Genomic DNA, 14,948 nt, shown 5'->3' with positions numbered 1-14,948 from the left:
AAATAAAAAAAAAATAAATTTGAAGAGGGCAAAATTCAGTGCATAACATGTTGATACAGACATGAGGCAATGATAAATGGAAGAGAAAACAGTCTATGAAGAGTGCATCATTAAATTAGCTACCTCCAGAAGACACAGAACTTAATCATAAAGGGAAATTAATTATCATGGCTCAGGAGTGAGGGAGCATTGCTTACAGTCTCTCTCGATAAGACATTACATTCTAACCTACCAAGTGCATGGGGAAAGTAGATTCTTGAAGCCCAAGGGAAACATTCCAACAAAAAATGCAGTTATGAACAATGGAAACTTGGTTGGTGCACATTTATCATTTGCACATAACACAGCCTATATTTCCTACATCTCCTAAATATTTCACAGCTGAATTTCTTTGGGTTGTCTGTATTATTAAAGGATTTAGACTTAAAGCCTAATGTGAAGCAGAAGTGAATATCTTATTAGGAACTTTATGTTGAAAACTTTCACAATAGGGGCTGGGGATTTAGCTCAGCGGCAAAGCGCCTGCCTGGCAAGTGCAAGGTCATGAGTTTGGTTCCCGGTACCGGAGAAAAAAAAAAACTTTCACAATAAAATAAACTGTAAAACTAAATTATATATAAGGTCCAGTTTTAAGTTAGTTGCTGTCTAAGCACCAAAACCTGCCAGTAAAATTGTGGGGGTAAGTTCAGAAATTTGGGTTCTAGGTTTGCTGAGCACCTTAAAGATAGTTCTTGGTAATGAACCCTAGAGTACTGACTTAGTCAATCTCACTTTCTACCTTTTTAGAACTTCTAGTAATGTTTGTAATTCAAGATTTCTATCAACCTGTGGTTGAAAAATTGTCATGTCACCTTTAGAAAATGGGATATATGAATTCAACTTTAGCAGCTATCAATATGAGAGTCCTGCATTGCCAATAAAGTAAAATCTGAGCTCATCAAAATTTCCCCACCCTGTGTCATGTAACTCTAACTTCGCTCTGAACTCATTAATTCTTGTAGAACCAATCTCTACTCTGGTCAAATTAGTTTATTTAGTTTATCACTCGAGCTAAGTCCTTCCATAACTCCATATCTTTACCAGTGAAAAAAATAGCAGAATAAAGAAATTATTCCTAAAATTCCCAGAAACATACAAACTGTGTGTGGTCAAGCAGAAGTTATTTTTCTCCCCCGCTTATAAGTTGGTTCCCTTATCTGTAACGAGGAGCAATTAGTAGCAGTATCACACAGAAAGAATTTGAAATATGGAGCACTTCTTATACAGAGCATCTTACCTGAACTCGAACACAGCCCCATCATGAATTAAATTCTCTCCATGAACCTTCCCATTGTATGTCCAACTTCAGAATAATTCTTCTGAACCTCTGGGGAACATATGGTTTATTTCATTCTTTTGGCACTTATATTGAAGGCACACAACTTTTGATCATTCTCTCCTAAGATGACACTCTTTCTTTGCTTGAATTCCAGGACTCTAACTCCTCTTTTGTCTTTGCCCTACCCTTCAACTGCTTAGCTTCTCTTCTAGCTCTACATCTTCTCTTCTAGCTCGCTCTATTCTCACTCTCGAAACATTGAACATCTCAGCACTCACCATTGATCATTCTCAAGTTTTCTAATTCACATTTTGGCAATCTCATCTCTTAGGGATAAACAAAGCAAAATATCTTTATATCAATGCATTAGGGTTCTTTATAGGAACAGAATCAATAAAAATATGTGTAAAATCATTCCAGGGGTTATATTAGGAGGGTTTACTGAGTCAAAAGTGGAAGAATCCACAACAGCAGTCTACATACTAGAAAGCAAGGGGATGTAGAGCTACTCAACTCACAAAGATTGCACCAGCAGATAAAAGGCATCAAGGATGCAGCACTAGTCCATGGTGGAAGGCCTGGAAGCTCACTGTGCAAGTCTGCATTGGAAGGCTGAAACAACTGGAGACCAGTGTCCAAAGACTGCAGCTCTCCCAAGCCAGGTGCACTTCCTTCTTCTTTCCTTCTTCATTCCATCCAGACTGCAAGCCTATGGGTAGGGCATGACTTTAGGATAAGTCTTCTTCCCTCAGTTTACTGGTCCGCATGTCAGTCATCTACAGACATACCCAGAACAGCGTTTTACTAATTTGCTAGGCATTTCTTGATCTGTCCAAATTGACATGTTATGGATAAAGGTCACAGTTAGTGTTTCCCAAATTTACATCTAGAGCACAGATATCTCTCCTCAGGCCCAGACTACTGTAAGATATCTTACACTTACTGTGCTAATAATTAAAATCCTAATTTTACCCCTACTGCTCCTGTGAGTTTTTCCCATGGCTTCTGCCTGCTTTCATTTGTTCAGGCCTCCAATCCTCTGAGTCTTATTTAATGTCTCCCTGTCTTTTAAATCCTATGCAAATCCATCAACAAATCCTGTTGGATCACACATCTCTAGTCCAGCCTATCTCCTTGTTATTACCCGGCCACAGCCATCATGATCTCTTGTCTGGTTTATTACAATACTTTCCTATCTACACTCCCTGCTTATATAGCACCCTACCATTTAGTCTTCAATGAAACCTACAGTAATATTTTTCAAATGTAAGTCAGATCATATCACTCCTGTGCAGAAACACTTGAATATCCCAGAGCATTCAGAGAAATAGATGAAGTCTAATGATGTTACAGTGCTCCACGTGGTCTGACTGCTCTGTAACATCTCACTTCTCTCCTTGTTCCCTCCCCTACAGCCACACCAGCCTCTTCACTGGCCTTTGACTCCTAGACCCAAACACGCTCTATCCATTGTTTATTCACTTGTTTTCTCTGCCTAAAACGTCTTTTCTTCTACAACCACCTGACTTTCTTCCTATTTTCTTACTGATGTCTCAAACATCTTTTAAGAGGCCTTCCATAGCCATTCTATGTTAAATAGCATCCCAATCACGTTATTACTACTTTATATCATTTTTTGTCTTTTTCTATTTTATATTAGCATTTATTGGTTATTGTCACACTGTGTAGTTACTTATTTGCTTATGGTCAGACCTCCATTAAAATTTGGGCAGAAGTTGTCTACTCAGTACTGATCCTTACTTTCTAGAATAGTAGTTACTTAATAAATATTTCTTGACTGAATGAAAAATGATTAAATGCTTGATAAAGTATATATCATAAAATTTTCCAGTTAGTTTCCAAAGTCTGCCCCAAAATGGCGAGTTATTTCTTTCCTCATATTTACAGTGCTTGGCCCAGACTAAGAGCTCAGTAAATGTTGGCATTAGGAGTTAGAATTATAATTAATAAAGCCACCCTAAACTGAGCTAAATGGTTCTTGCAAATGACTCCATTCAGCAGCAAATAGATTATACTTCTTTGGGTGGTTCTTGGAGCTTGGGGTCTATCTCTGTTCCCTGGTTTTTTGGGTTTTTTTGTTTTTTTTTTGTTTTTGTTGGTTTTTTTTCTCCGGTACCGGGAACCGAACTCACGACCTTGCACTTGCCAGGCAGGTGCTTTTGCCGCTGAGCTAAGTCCCCAGCCCCTATCTTTGTTCCCTGGAATTCCCTTCTATAATACTGTTCTCCTGCTTTGTTTGTGAGCCGTCATGAAGTGAGCAACTTTCCTCCACAGAATCTTTCCACCATTATTTTTAAGCTTTTACCTTAGCCTAACACGGACCAAACCTTTTGAAGCTGTGAGCCAAATAAGTCACTCTTTTAAATGGCGGGTGTCCGGTACGTTTTAGCAGCAATGGAAAAGCTAAGACAGCTTCTTTGTTTGTCCTTGCTTTGATGTGATTCTGCAACATGGAGCACTGTTTCTTTCTCTCAGCAAATGTGAGAGAAAGATATCACATGAATGACAACAATGAGAGACAAAACGTTCAACAACTTTCCATTTGCCTGAACTATTCTCATTGGTTTAAAAGGTTGTTACTACTCGTGCTTAAATCATGATGCCACACCTTTTCTAATCCTGAGCAGCTCTTCAGAAACTGGTGGTGATATCAAAGATATATGAGACAATTTCATATTTTAGATAAATGCCACTGTTCATTCAGTCCCCCTGGGCAAGTGGAATTAGCCTTATCTATGGTTCATCTGCTTGGAACTTTCTGACTCCAAGATGAATTGTGGGAGAAGATGACTCACTATAGCACATTTCCATGGGGCAGCCCCTTAACTTCCAAAGGAGGAGCCAGAATGCTTATTCTATTATTAAACTTGTTCCACTACCTGGTAGGAGAAATCACCTTTTCCAAAACATAGTCAACTTTTGAGATGCAACATCTTGTTTTCTCTGGAGAGAAGAAATCACTACATTGTAAACCTATTTAGGCATCAGATTACTTTGTTCCTAGACTATAAAAGAAAAATCTATTAGAAAGTAGTACTTTGGCATTAAGCTATAATAAAATAACTCTAATTATGGTTTTGAAAAATATCATATGGTACTTTGGGAGAAAAGTAGTTAGTCTAATACTAGTTTCTCAAGGGATCAAACTAAATGTTTTCACTTAGACTCTGAAACTAAAATTACTTTCTTTAGTATTGATGGAAAAAGGAAAATATGTGATTTAGTAGAAACATCATTGTTCTGAGAGTGAAAACAACACAAATCCAGTTGTAACTGTGATACTAAGTAAACCACATGTTTATGGGAAAGGAAAGGTCAACTTTGGATGATATGGATCTGAGTTGAATCTGTTTTCCAAGTGACTAATTCCATAAATTTGAGTAAATCTCTGGAATATGCTAGGATTCAGTATCCATATTTGTAAATGAACAATAATTTGACCTCATAAAATTATTGTAAGGATTAAGTGATTAAAAATTGAAAATATAGAACTTGGTTTAAAATGACTACTCAACTAATTTTTGATTTGTGTGCTTAATAATAATTTTCACGATTTCTATGTCTTTTTTTCACATAGTACTTTTCAATGTATTGATTTTATCCAGTGCAGATCCTCACATTTCAAACACATTTCCTAAGGGCTGGGGATTTAGCTCAACAGCACAGCGCCTGCCTGCCAAGCACAAGGTTGTGAGTTCAATTCCTGGTGCCAGAAAAAAACAAAAACAAATCAAACATCTTTTCTTTTTTCCCAAATTTATCCATCTAGCCTAAATCAATCATTAGATTTACTATATTGGCAAAGCATGTTTTACATAGCTTCATTCAGCAACAACTTTCAATAGATATTTTTGTTTTCAATTCAACATGGGTATATTTAAGTGACTAAGATATAGTCTCCATGTTCTATGGGCTTTCAATGAAGGAGTAAAAGCATATATAAGCAACTGAGCAGAGTACAATTCATTCATTCTTACATTAATTCTTTTCTTTGAGAATTGAGCAAATTAACTTGTGTTAATCCCACTAATATCAACAGAAATAGATTGAGGCTTCTTTGCTCAATGTATATTGCTCTTGTGAGGCATTAAGTAGCATTTGAATCTGTCTGATCTGTTCACCTGTAGCATATCTCAGATATCTCTCCTAAGGAGATTGTGAGTTCTTTATCACATTCACTTTTACCACCACTAGTTAGCTTAATGAGAATATAGCCACTAAAAGCTGTTCGTTAAACAGTTGCAATTTTAACTCTGAATTTGACAGAAATTTAAATTATATTTTAAAAGTGATCTCAATTATTTTTCATAATAATCCATAGGCATCATTTTTCCCTTTATGTAAATGATGAAACAGGCTAAATTCACACGCTAAAGATATGACAACTGATGGATAATCTTACTACTGGAGTGATTCACACTCAGTCTTCTGCTTTAACTCCAACGTGCTTCCACTAATATCAGAAGTGTGTGGACACTGCCTTATAGTCTTAGGCTTGGAGAAGCTTGAACTGACTAGAAAAAATTTCAGTTCTGTCTTCATTTCCCCACACAGTGGCAGACCCCGTGATCTGCAGCATGCCACAAAAGCTTCAGGTCCTGAATGTCCTAGTGCTTCTCTTGTTGATTCAGTCTGCAGAGCTTTACTTCATGGGTTTAAAATCCAGGTTTAAAAGAGAGATAACACTATGCTTATCATTTTTCCTTAATGGCTGGATAGAGATCTATAATCTGAATTCTCACAGAGACTGTATGGACCATGTAGAATGAGACTTGTTTCCAGAGCATAAAGAGATCTTCTCTCTGCTCTCCTTTCCATATATTTAGCAAATGGTTTTTCCCTGCTCTAACTTCTTTGGTGAACTTCAGGCAGACTGTGTCTGAACAACTAGCTAGCTGAGGCTACGTGTGGATAATTCGTAATAAGTATAAGATTCTCAAAGGTTTGCCTGCATCCATCAAGTCTTATCATCTTCCTGCAGAGGCTTACTTGGGGTGATTCTGAGTCTTTCCATCATTTTTTGTCCCCTCTGAAGGACTCTCAATATGGTCCTGAAACTCTTTAGCTACTTTGCGGCAAAACATTTTAGTGATAGGTTCCAGCCTCAGATGTTAAAATGGGGAATAACTACAACTTCAGGATTTCCACCCTGGAGGTTGAGGAAAACTTCAAGCCAGACTTATGTTGTCCCCAGGACTAAAGGCTTTCTCATAACTCAAAAGAACAGGTACCCAGGTCTCAACCCTGACTTGCAAGCAGAATTCCTCTGCTTCTAGATGTGTGCATGCTCCTGCAAATGATCGCATATACATGTTTCTCCCAGTATGTGTGAGCCCCCTTGGGGCACACGTGCTCAAGAGAGTGTCCCAGTGGTTGTTCACTCAGGATCCAAATCTCTGGAAACTAGAGGAGGCACCTTAGAGGGCCTAGTCATTTGCCCAACCTGTCCAATTGTAGCAGTTCGGCCCATGGCTGAGAGGGTCTTAGACCCAGAAACTTTGCTGGGGCCTGGGGTGTTACCAACATTACTTGATACTGGAGCAGTTTCATCACTACCTCCCTAATGAGACAACATCCTTGATCTGTGTTTTGATTTCTTGCAGCAATGCTTATTCATATGACCCAGCAGAGAATTTAGCCAAGATATTTGCTATTCATGAGGATGATATGGAACCAACATTTTTCTTCAATGCTGTTAAGGAAGACTTTGGATTCTTGTAACAATAGAGTCCATACCTGCACTTACCTATGAACTGGTCACTTGGGGACATCACTTCCAAACAGAACTGATGTCATGACTACTGACACCTGGTATTCCTGCCACCTTGACATAATGTGAAATAAGTAGTGGGTGAGGAGTGGAGGCATATTTTTAGTAGGCTGAAAGAGGTGCAAAGAAACTGCCCCCTCAGAAACAAAATATTAAATTGCCTCACACACTTTAGCTCAGCAAGTTAGGACATTTATGAGGCTCTCAGTAAAAATTAAAGTCAAACTCATGATGCATTGTGATATGTCAGTAACAGAAAGCAATATGAAGCACCACAGAAACATGACTGAGAAAGAAACTAGATCAGCTCAGAAATAAGGAGAAGGAATAAGACAAGAAGTGAGTGTATCCCAGATAGTGATTAAGTTCTAAAGCATGAGAAGAGTGTTCAAAAGAAGAAGGATACTTTAAGGATGGAGAATAGCTCAATTCCCCCAGCTTCTGTTATATTCTTGGTGGGCCATCACACATGTCTATTTAGTAAAAGGCTTAAACATATTGACTGCACTTTGTGTAGTGTGAGAGAAGACCTTTTGTTTTCTTTAGAGATTTAGTTTCACCATTTGTGTGACAGGATAAGTATCCCCCTTAGCCTTCTGCCTTCTAAGTTGGGTTCCTTAGAAAAAGGGCCCAAGATGGAGATTCTCGCTATAATAGTGTTGTGAGGAGAGCTCCTAGGTGAACCATAAAAAGAAGTAAAGCCAGAAGGGTGAGGAAGGAGAAGGAACTAAGGAAGGAGAAGGAACTAAGCAAGGACATTATCTCAGTAGCAGTTACACCCACGTGGAGGAAAGGGATCTGGCTGGCATTTTGTCCCCAAAATAAGGCAATGATTAGGTCAATTACTGAGTAACCTATCAAAGATGTTATTTGCGTTTAGGGCAAGAGTGATTCTTTGAAGAAAGAACTGCCTGTGGGATAGTGACAGTAAAAAGCTCCACAGCTGTGAATTGGACATAATGGCTGGCAGTGGATCTAAATGGGGCACTGACTATATCCACGGTACTTTCTATCTCTGTGAAAGACATAAAGGAGAGACTGGGAGGCCAAGCCCTCCAGATCCCTCCACATACCTGTGTTTGCCTCCTAGAAGAGGAGTAAAAGCATGAGCTTTATATAACTGTGACCCAGGATTTGCTTCTGGCTTCTTTGTGCCCTTTCCCCCTATTCCTGCCAATGCTTTGCCTTTTTTTTATTTTAAAGAAAGTAGTAAATGAGAAACAAACAAACAAAAAAATAGAACAGTAGCAGCATATAATGGATTTACGTGCTTTGTCTTTTTGAACCCAGACTTGATTCTCGCTTCAGTCAATTCGAAGTTTACTTCCCAGGCTGTGACAGAGTCTCCTTCCTTAAACTCCCTTGAACTCCTCCCTTAGACTATATAGGTAGAGTCAAGCAATCTTAACCTTGGGCTCCCCAAACTTCATTCTACTCCTGGCTACCAATTAAGAGTCACTGGGGAGCCTCTCACTCAAGGAGAAACGACAGACCAGGTTGCTCATCTGAAAGTCTACAAGAAAAACTCCGTATAACGTTCTTCACCATCATGTCTGAAAATTAATATTTTACAGTCCTTCATTTCATGGACACTGTCTTAGTTACTTTTCTCATTGTTGAAATAAAATATCTCACATCCAAAGTTAAAGGGAAAAGGGTTTATTGAGTTCACAGTTTGTAGAGCTTTCAGTCCATAGTTGGCTGGCTCCCAAGCAGGGTGGCATGGCAGAAAATCATTGCAGAGGAGAAACAATTCATGAAGGCCAGAGGTAGCAAAGCAACAAGAGACAAGACGAGCCTCTTACTGTGCCTTATATTGTATCTAGACTACTGGGATTAGGGTGGTGTCAAACCAATCAGTGTACTGATTTAGCAATCTTACACCCTTAATCCCAGCATCATACACTCTAGATTCAGCCACCTCTGAAAAAACATCACCTATGACCATGTGAGGCTTAGGGGGACATCTAGACCCAAACCATAACAGACACCAAATGGAAAGTATTGTTTTTACATTAAAAAGGGAAACTATTTTTAGCTTGCAGGGAACAAGATGATATATGCTGCAGTTGTCAACTGCCTTTTAAAATGTATGTAGCACAGTGGAACTCATAAATATTTAAAAGGACTAAATAATTATCTGAAGCTCCCTGAGTCCACTTTTTAAAATTATCATTTCCACAGGGAGCCAGGGAGCATTTGTTCTTTGTCAACTGTCCAGACAGGATTATCATATTTGAAAACTTGTCCTTCCTGTTTGCTACTGTTTTTGTCATTTTTGACTCACTACACAACCTTCCTCCCCTCATCTCCCTGCTGGTTTCAGTGCCACGAATTTGGTAAGTGTGCCAAAATAGCTCCATCACAGACTCTTCCGGAAAGAGGATCTGACCATCCTGGAAACCTGCTAGAAAGCATTTATAAACAGAGGTGGATATGGAGGACGCATTGCCCTTTCCTGAATTATCAGGAAGTCTTCTAGGATGGGAAGTGTGATAATGGCTGGGTCATTTGGAGTAGGCTGAGAATGTGTATACAGGACAGGAGATTTTCCCAGATGGGAAATAATAGCAATGTGGAGAAATAGAGCAGATAAATTTGCAATTCCGCCTCAGCCACTAAGTAATTGTGCAGCTTAAATGTGCTTATTACAAAGCAAAGCCCATAATAGTTATCTTGCAGTTTTATTGTGAGAATTAAGGCTAATATTGTGAAAATTATTTAAAATGCAAAGCATAGTACCTGACACTCATTAGAAGCTCAGTAACTGGTAGCAACTATGATTTTTATCTTATTATTTTTCACCTTTTTGTGGTACTAGGGATTGAACTCAGGGTCTTGTGCATGCTAGGCAATCGCCCTACCACTGAGCCACATCCTTAGCCCCATTATTCACCTTTTTAAGTAATGTAGCATGTAAAATTATCCCCAAAAAAACTTTAAATATGTAGTGATCACATCATTTGCAAGGTGAATATTTGTAAGTGTTGACTTTCCTTGATGATTCAATGTCACCTTTATTAACATTAATAATAATGTAAGCCTAGAACTTTGATGACCTTCATGTTTATAGAAATATATAGAACTGATTGTTCCTCCACACTGTTAGACTACAGTGCATACTATTTTGCTTTGTATTTACTTTTCCTGTCTTCTCCACTTCCATGTTATTTCTCAGCACAGGCGTGTGTTTTGCTTGTGGCAGACTCCCCGTTGAATTTCTATTTCCAAGTAAATGTGCATTTATAACCCAGATCACCAAGGTTGGCAAAATTGCAAATTTTGTGAGTTTCTGCTCCTGGGAATATAGAAGACAATATATCATGAAAAGTTCTACCAATAAAAACATCCAGAAAAACTGGGTGAAAAATAATAAGCATGATTTTACTGCTTAGCAAGGCTCTAAAGGGCGTAAGGCAAATATTAAGGGCCCAAAGTGAGGAAGAATGTAAATTCCACCATGAGCAGGCACTGAGGTTTTGGCTGTTTTGAGGTAATTGAGATCTTAATAATTAAGAGAATATTAACAATTGTAAGGGTACAGAATAAAAGGAACTTAGCCAAGAACCTGATAAACTTGCGATGCAAAAGGACTTCATCTCTATCTCTTGATCCCCTTCTTCCCAGTTAAAGATCTAACTCCCTTTTGGGAGGGAAGGGAAAGGAGATGAAAAAGAAATTAAAATGTGTTATATACAGCTATCAGCTTAAGGAATATAAACATTACATATTGAATGTATGTACTACTGATAAAAAAATATTAAAAAGTACTTCATTTTCAGTCATAAGATAGATGAGATGTTTTAACAGCACTTCAGGGATAAAAGAAAATACTTAATTTTCTGTAAATTCTGAATAAAGGGGACATTTTTCTAAAAATAATAAATATAATGCTCTGATCACTAGGGTTTAAGTTTGAAATTTCTAATGCTCACATGGTCCAGAATAAATATAATTTATCATTTCGGATAAATACAGAAAAAGGGCTCAAGTTATATCTCAGTATGATTATGCAGAGGCCATTGTCTTAGCCTAGATTCTTTAGAAAGCTGAGCCTGTGATTAAAAATAACCCTTCAGAATCTACTATTTTACTAAAGTGAGTATAACACAAAGGGAGTTAAAATAGGAAGAAAGGAGAGCTGTCGAAATAAGAATGTGTGGTTGGGCGGAATGACTGCTTATCAATTCCACACTCTCCTCCACACAAATAATAACTCACCTCAGTAGTCTTTCCAAAAGAAGCAAGGGGGCAGCTCTACTAGCTCCTTATTTCATTTGCCAGTGATTTTCCCCATAAGGCATTAACTCCTCTGCTATTGCAGTGTGTGCTGGGCAGGTATGTGATGTGCTCAACTCTGAACTTAAAAGGGAATCAATTGGCAAGAAATACATGATGTGAGGGTGAGGCTAGGTGGGTTTGAGCTGTCCCTACATAAAATCAGTGAGAGCCATGAGAGACCTGGTGATCACAGTGTTAATTAAACAATAGACATTTTAAGTGGGAGGCTCTGAAGTGGAATGTAACGGTATCTTACATGCAAGGCCACACGTTACCCGCAGACACAATTACATCGACAATATAATTGCAAAAAAATTGCAGCCCCCCAAAGTAAAGTACTGTAAACAAATCAAATGAACCAACAGGAAACTGAAGAAAATTTAAATGACAATAAAATCAGATATGTATCTTGAAAGTATGCTTGAAAGATCACCATATGCAATGAGAAGAGAAACAACAGATTTCTAAATCTAACAGCAGATTTCTCAATAATTTATGTACATATGACCCACTCCAGCTTGATACATTCTGACCTACCTTGTGGACAATGCTTAGTAGTTTGCTTCAGGAAAGCTCAGGTTGGGAAGAAATAGAAAAGTAGCATCTGGTCAGCTGACCGAAGTTCACCAATTATAAGTCATTCAATAGAATATACCCTTCAACAGTATAGGCCCAGATTATGCTTCTGGAATCTTCCTCTCTGTTATGGTTTGTATCTAGATTTCCCCCTGAAGCTACATGAGCTCATAGGTGGAGCTTTTGGAAAACAGCTGGGTCACTGGTGTGTGATACTCATCACTGTATTAGTCCACTAATGAGTTCATAGCTGTGTGTGATATTGGGAAGTGATGCCTATTTAGAAGAGGTGGGTCAGTGTGGACATGGCCTGGAAGGATGCATAACTCTCCTCCTCTTTTAATCCATCTCTGCTTCCTGCCTGTTGTGTCATGAGCTCTTTCTCCTCTGCCATGACCTTCTACCATGCCACCATGGTAGAAGGTCTAATGTGGAAGTCTGTCTATGGACTGAAACCTTTACAAACTGAGTCAAATTAAACCTTATCTCCTTTGAGTTGTGGGGAGCAGGTACTGTGTCTCAGCAGTTAGAAGAGGAACTGACACAGTCCCCCAAACCCATCATCCCAGTGTAGCCTTGCGAGAAACACAACAGTGAAAATGAAGGACATTTTAAGTAGTCCACAATGAGTGCTCTTCAGAACTGTCACAGTCAGTAAAAACTGTCACAATCTAGAGGATCCTAAGAAAATAAATATAATGGCTAAATATAATATTGTCTCCTGAATGGGATCCTGTACAGCAGAAGGACACTGGGTAGGAAAGTTGTGAAACCCTAATAAACTGTGAAGTTTAGTTGAGCGTACTATGCTAACGTTGATATCCTTAGTTATGAAAAATATGTCATGAATTGAAAAATGACAAAATTAAGGAAAATACAGAGGATGAACGAGGTAAAGGAACATTTTGCATCCACCTTGCAAATTTTGTAAATATAAAAAACTACTCTAAAGTAATTTTGTTTTTAAAATGGCTAACATGATCTCTAGGTGTGTCCATTTTCCTATAAAAGCCTTGAGATTATTTTTCCTTACAGCTGAGTAATATTCCATTATGTAAAAATATCACAACTTTTTTCTCCATTCCTCAGTGGATGGACATTTGGGTTGCTTCCACGATTGAACTATGACAAATTGTGCTGCTATAAACATGTGTGCACATATATCGCTGTGATATGATGTTTTTAATTCTTCTGGGAAAATACCCAGAAGGAGAATAGCTGGGTTGAATGGGACCTCTAGTCCTCCTTTACTGAAGAATCTCCAAACTAATTTCCACAGTGGTTTCACCAGTCTATACTCCAACCAGCAGTGGAGAAGGGTTCCTTCTTCTCCATAGCCTCACCAGCATTTGTCATTGGTTGATTTCTTGATGATAGCCATTCTTTCTGGGGTGAGATGGAATCTCAGTGTTGTTAACTTTCTATCACCTTGTCTGAGATTCTCTATTGCTTGTATTGTTTTTGTGTTATTTTCTAAATGTATGTGTGTTTGTTAAGATGTTTACATTCTTTTATCTTTAAAATAAAAAAAAATAAAATTAGCTCAAAAAATGACTAACATGTTAATTGATATAATTAGTACAAACTCAAAATCTAAAATCATCATCATTGTCGTTGTCCTCTTCATCCTCATCCTCATCCTCATTGTCATTTGCCTTCTTTATTGACTGCGGCCAGGCAGAAAACAGAGGAGAATGGAGAGCAGTTGGGCAATAGACAGGGCACGTCCAAGAGAAACGCCAGAGCTGGCTGGTGCTCTAGAAGAATCAGAGTCCTGTGGTGAGGCATTCTGAGAGGGCGAGCAGCCAACAAATTCAAGAAATACGTTGCATACGTCAGTGATGAGCAAATAAATCAATATTTTGAGAATAATGAAAGCCAGGATTCTTTTGTCAGATAAGGAAACACAAACACAGAAATGCAAAAAGCTAGAATAAACACTCAGAGCAGTATATTATATATGTATGCATATACACATAGTTAAGTAATACATCATCACACACATATACACACACACTTGTATATTAACAAGGGAAAGAGAAGGATTTCAGAAAATAAATGCAGAGGAAATTACAAAGTTATAAAATCAACACTTGCTACTCATGATAGTTCTAATAAATTAAGGCAAGAAATATCAAGAGTGTGTGATATTAAAATAAGGGAGAAAATTTTTATGTAGTTTGAAGTACCTCCTCAAAAATCATGTACTAATTACAACAGGGAGAGAAGTAGCTGTAAAATGCAGAAATCCAGCCGAGACCACTTTAAATAAATGATAAAGATATCACCAGTAATGGGCAAACAATAGCATTCGCCACAGGAAAGAAGGCAGAGAGAACATGACATCAGTTCTGTAATCGTCTATCTAAAAGATGTGTAGCCTGGTAAAATTATGAGTAGACTAATATTAGAGGAGTCCAAGTTGAGAAGTACTTTACAAGATACTTCCCTTAATTGTCAAAACGATCAAGGTTAAACACTGAGGAATTGCTCTACCCTGAAGGAGAGTACAGACATGAGTACTGGTACAAGGCGAAATCTTGTTTGAATGTTTTTGTTAAGAAGGAGATTATTGTGACATTTGCTCCAAGCCATGATGGAATAGCAAAGGCTAAAATCACACCACTACTTTAAACAGGTAGAGAAAAATGGACAGCCAGTGTGGTAGTGTACACCTGTAATCCCGGATACTCAAGAGGATCATGCAGGAGGATCACAGGTTTAAGGCCAGCCTAGGCAATTTATATAGACCTTGTCTCAAAGCAAATGAAGTAAAAAGAGCCAGGGAAGTAATTAGAGAAGAGGCTCCAGGTTTAATAACTAGTATTGCAAAAAAAAAAAAAAGAAAATAATTACATCAAGTTATATCAGCATCAGTAAAATGGAAAACAAAATAAGATACTATGTCACATTCATCAAAATATCTAAAATAGAAATTTTGATAATTTAAATTTACTAAGAATGTGAAACAGCAGATACTTT

This window comes from Chinchilla lanigera, unplaced genomic scaffold (genome assembly GCF_000276665.1).
Source record: "Chinchilla lanigera isolate Chin_1 unplaced genomic scaffold, ChiLan1.0 scaffold00020, whole genome shotgun sequence".
NCBI classification, from domain to species: domain Eukaryota; kingdom Metazoa; phylum Chordata; class Mammalia; order Rodentia; family Chinchillidae; genus Chinchilla; species Chinchilla lanigera.
The sequence above is the reverse complement of the archived record's forward strand: the minus strand, read 5'-3'. Positions refer to the sequence as shown.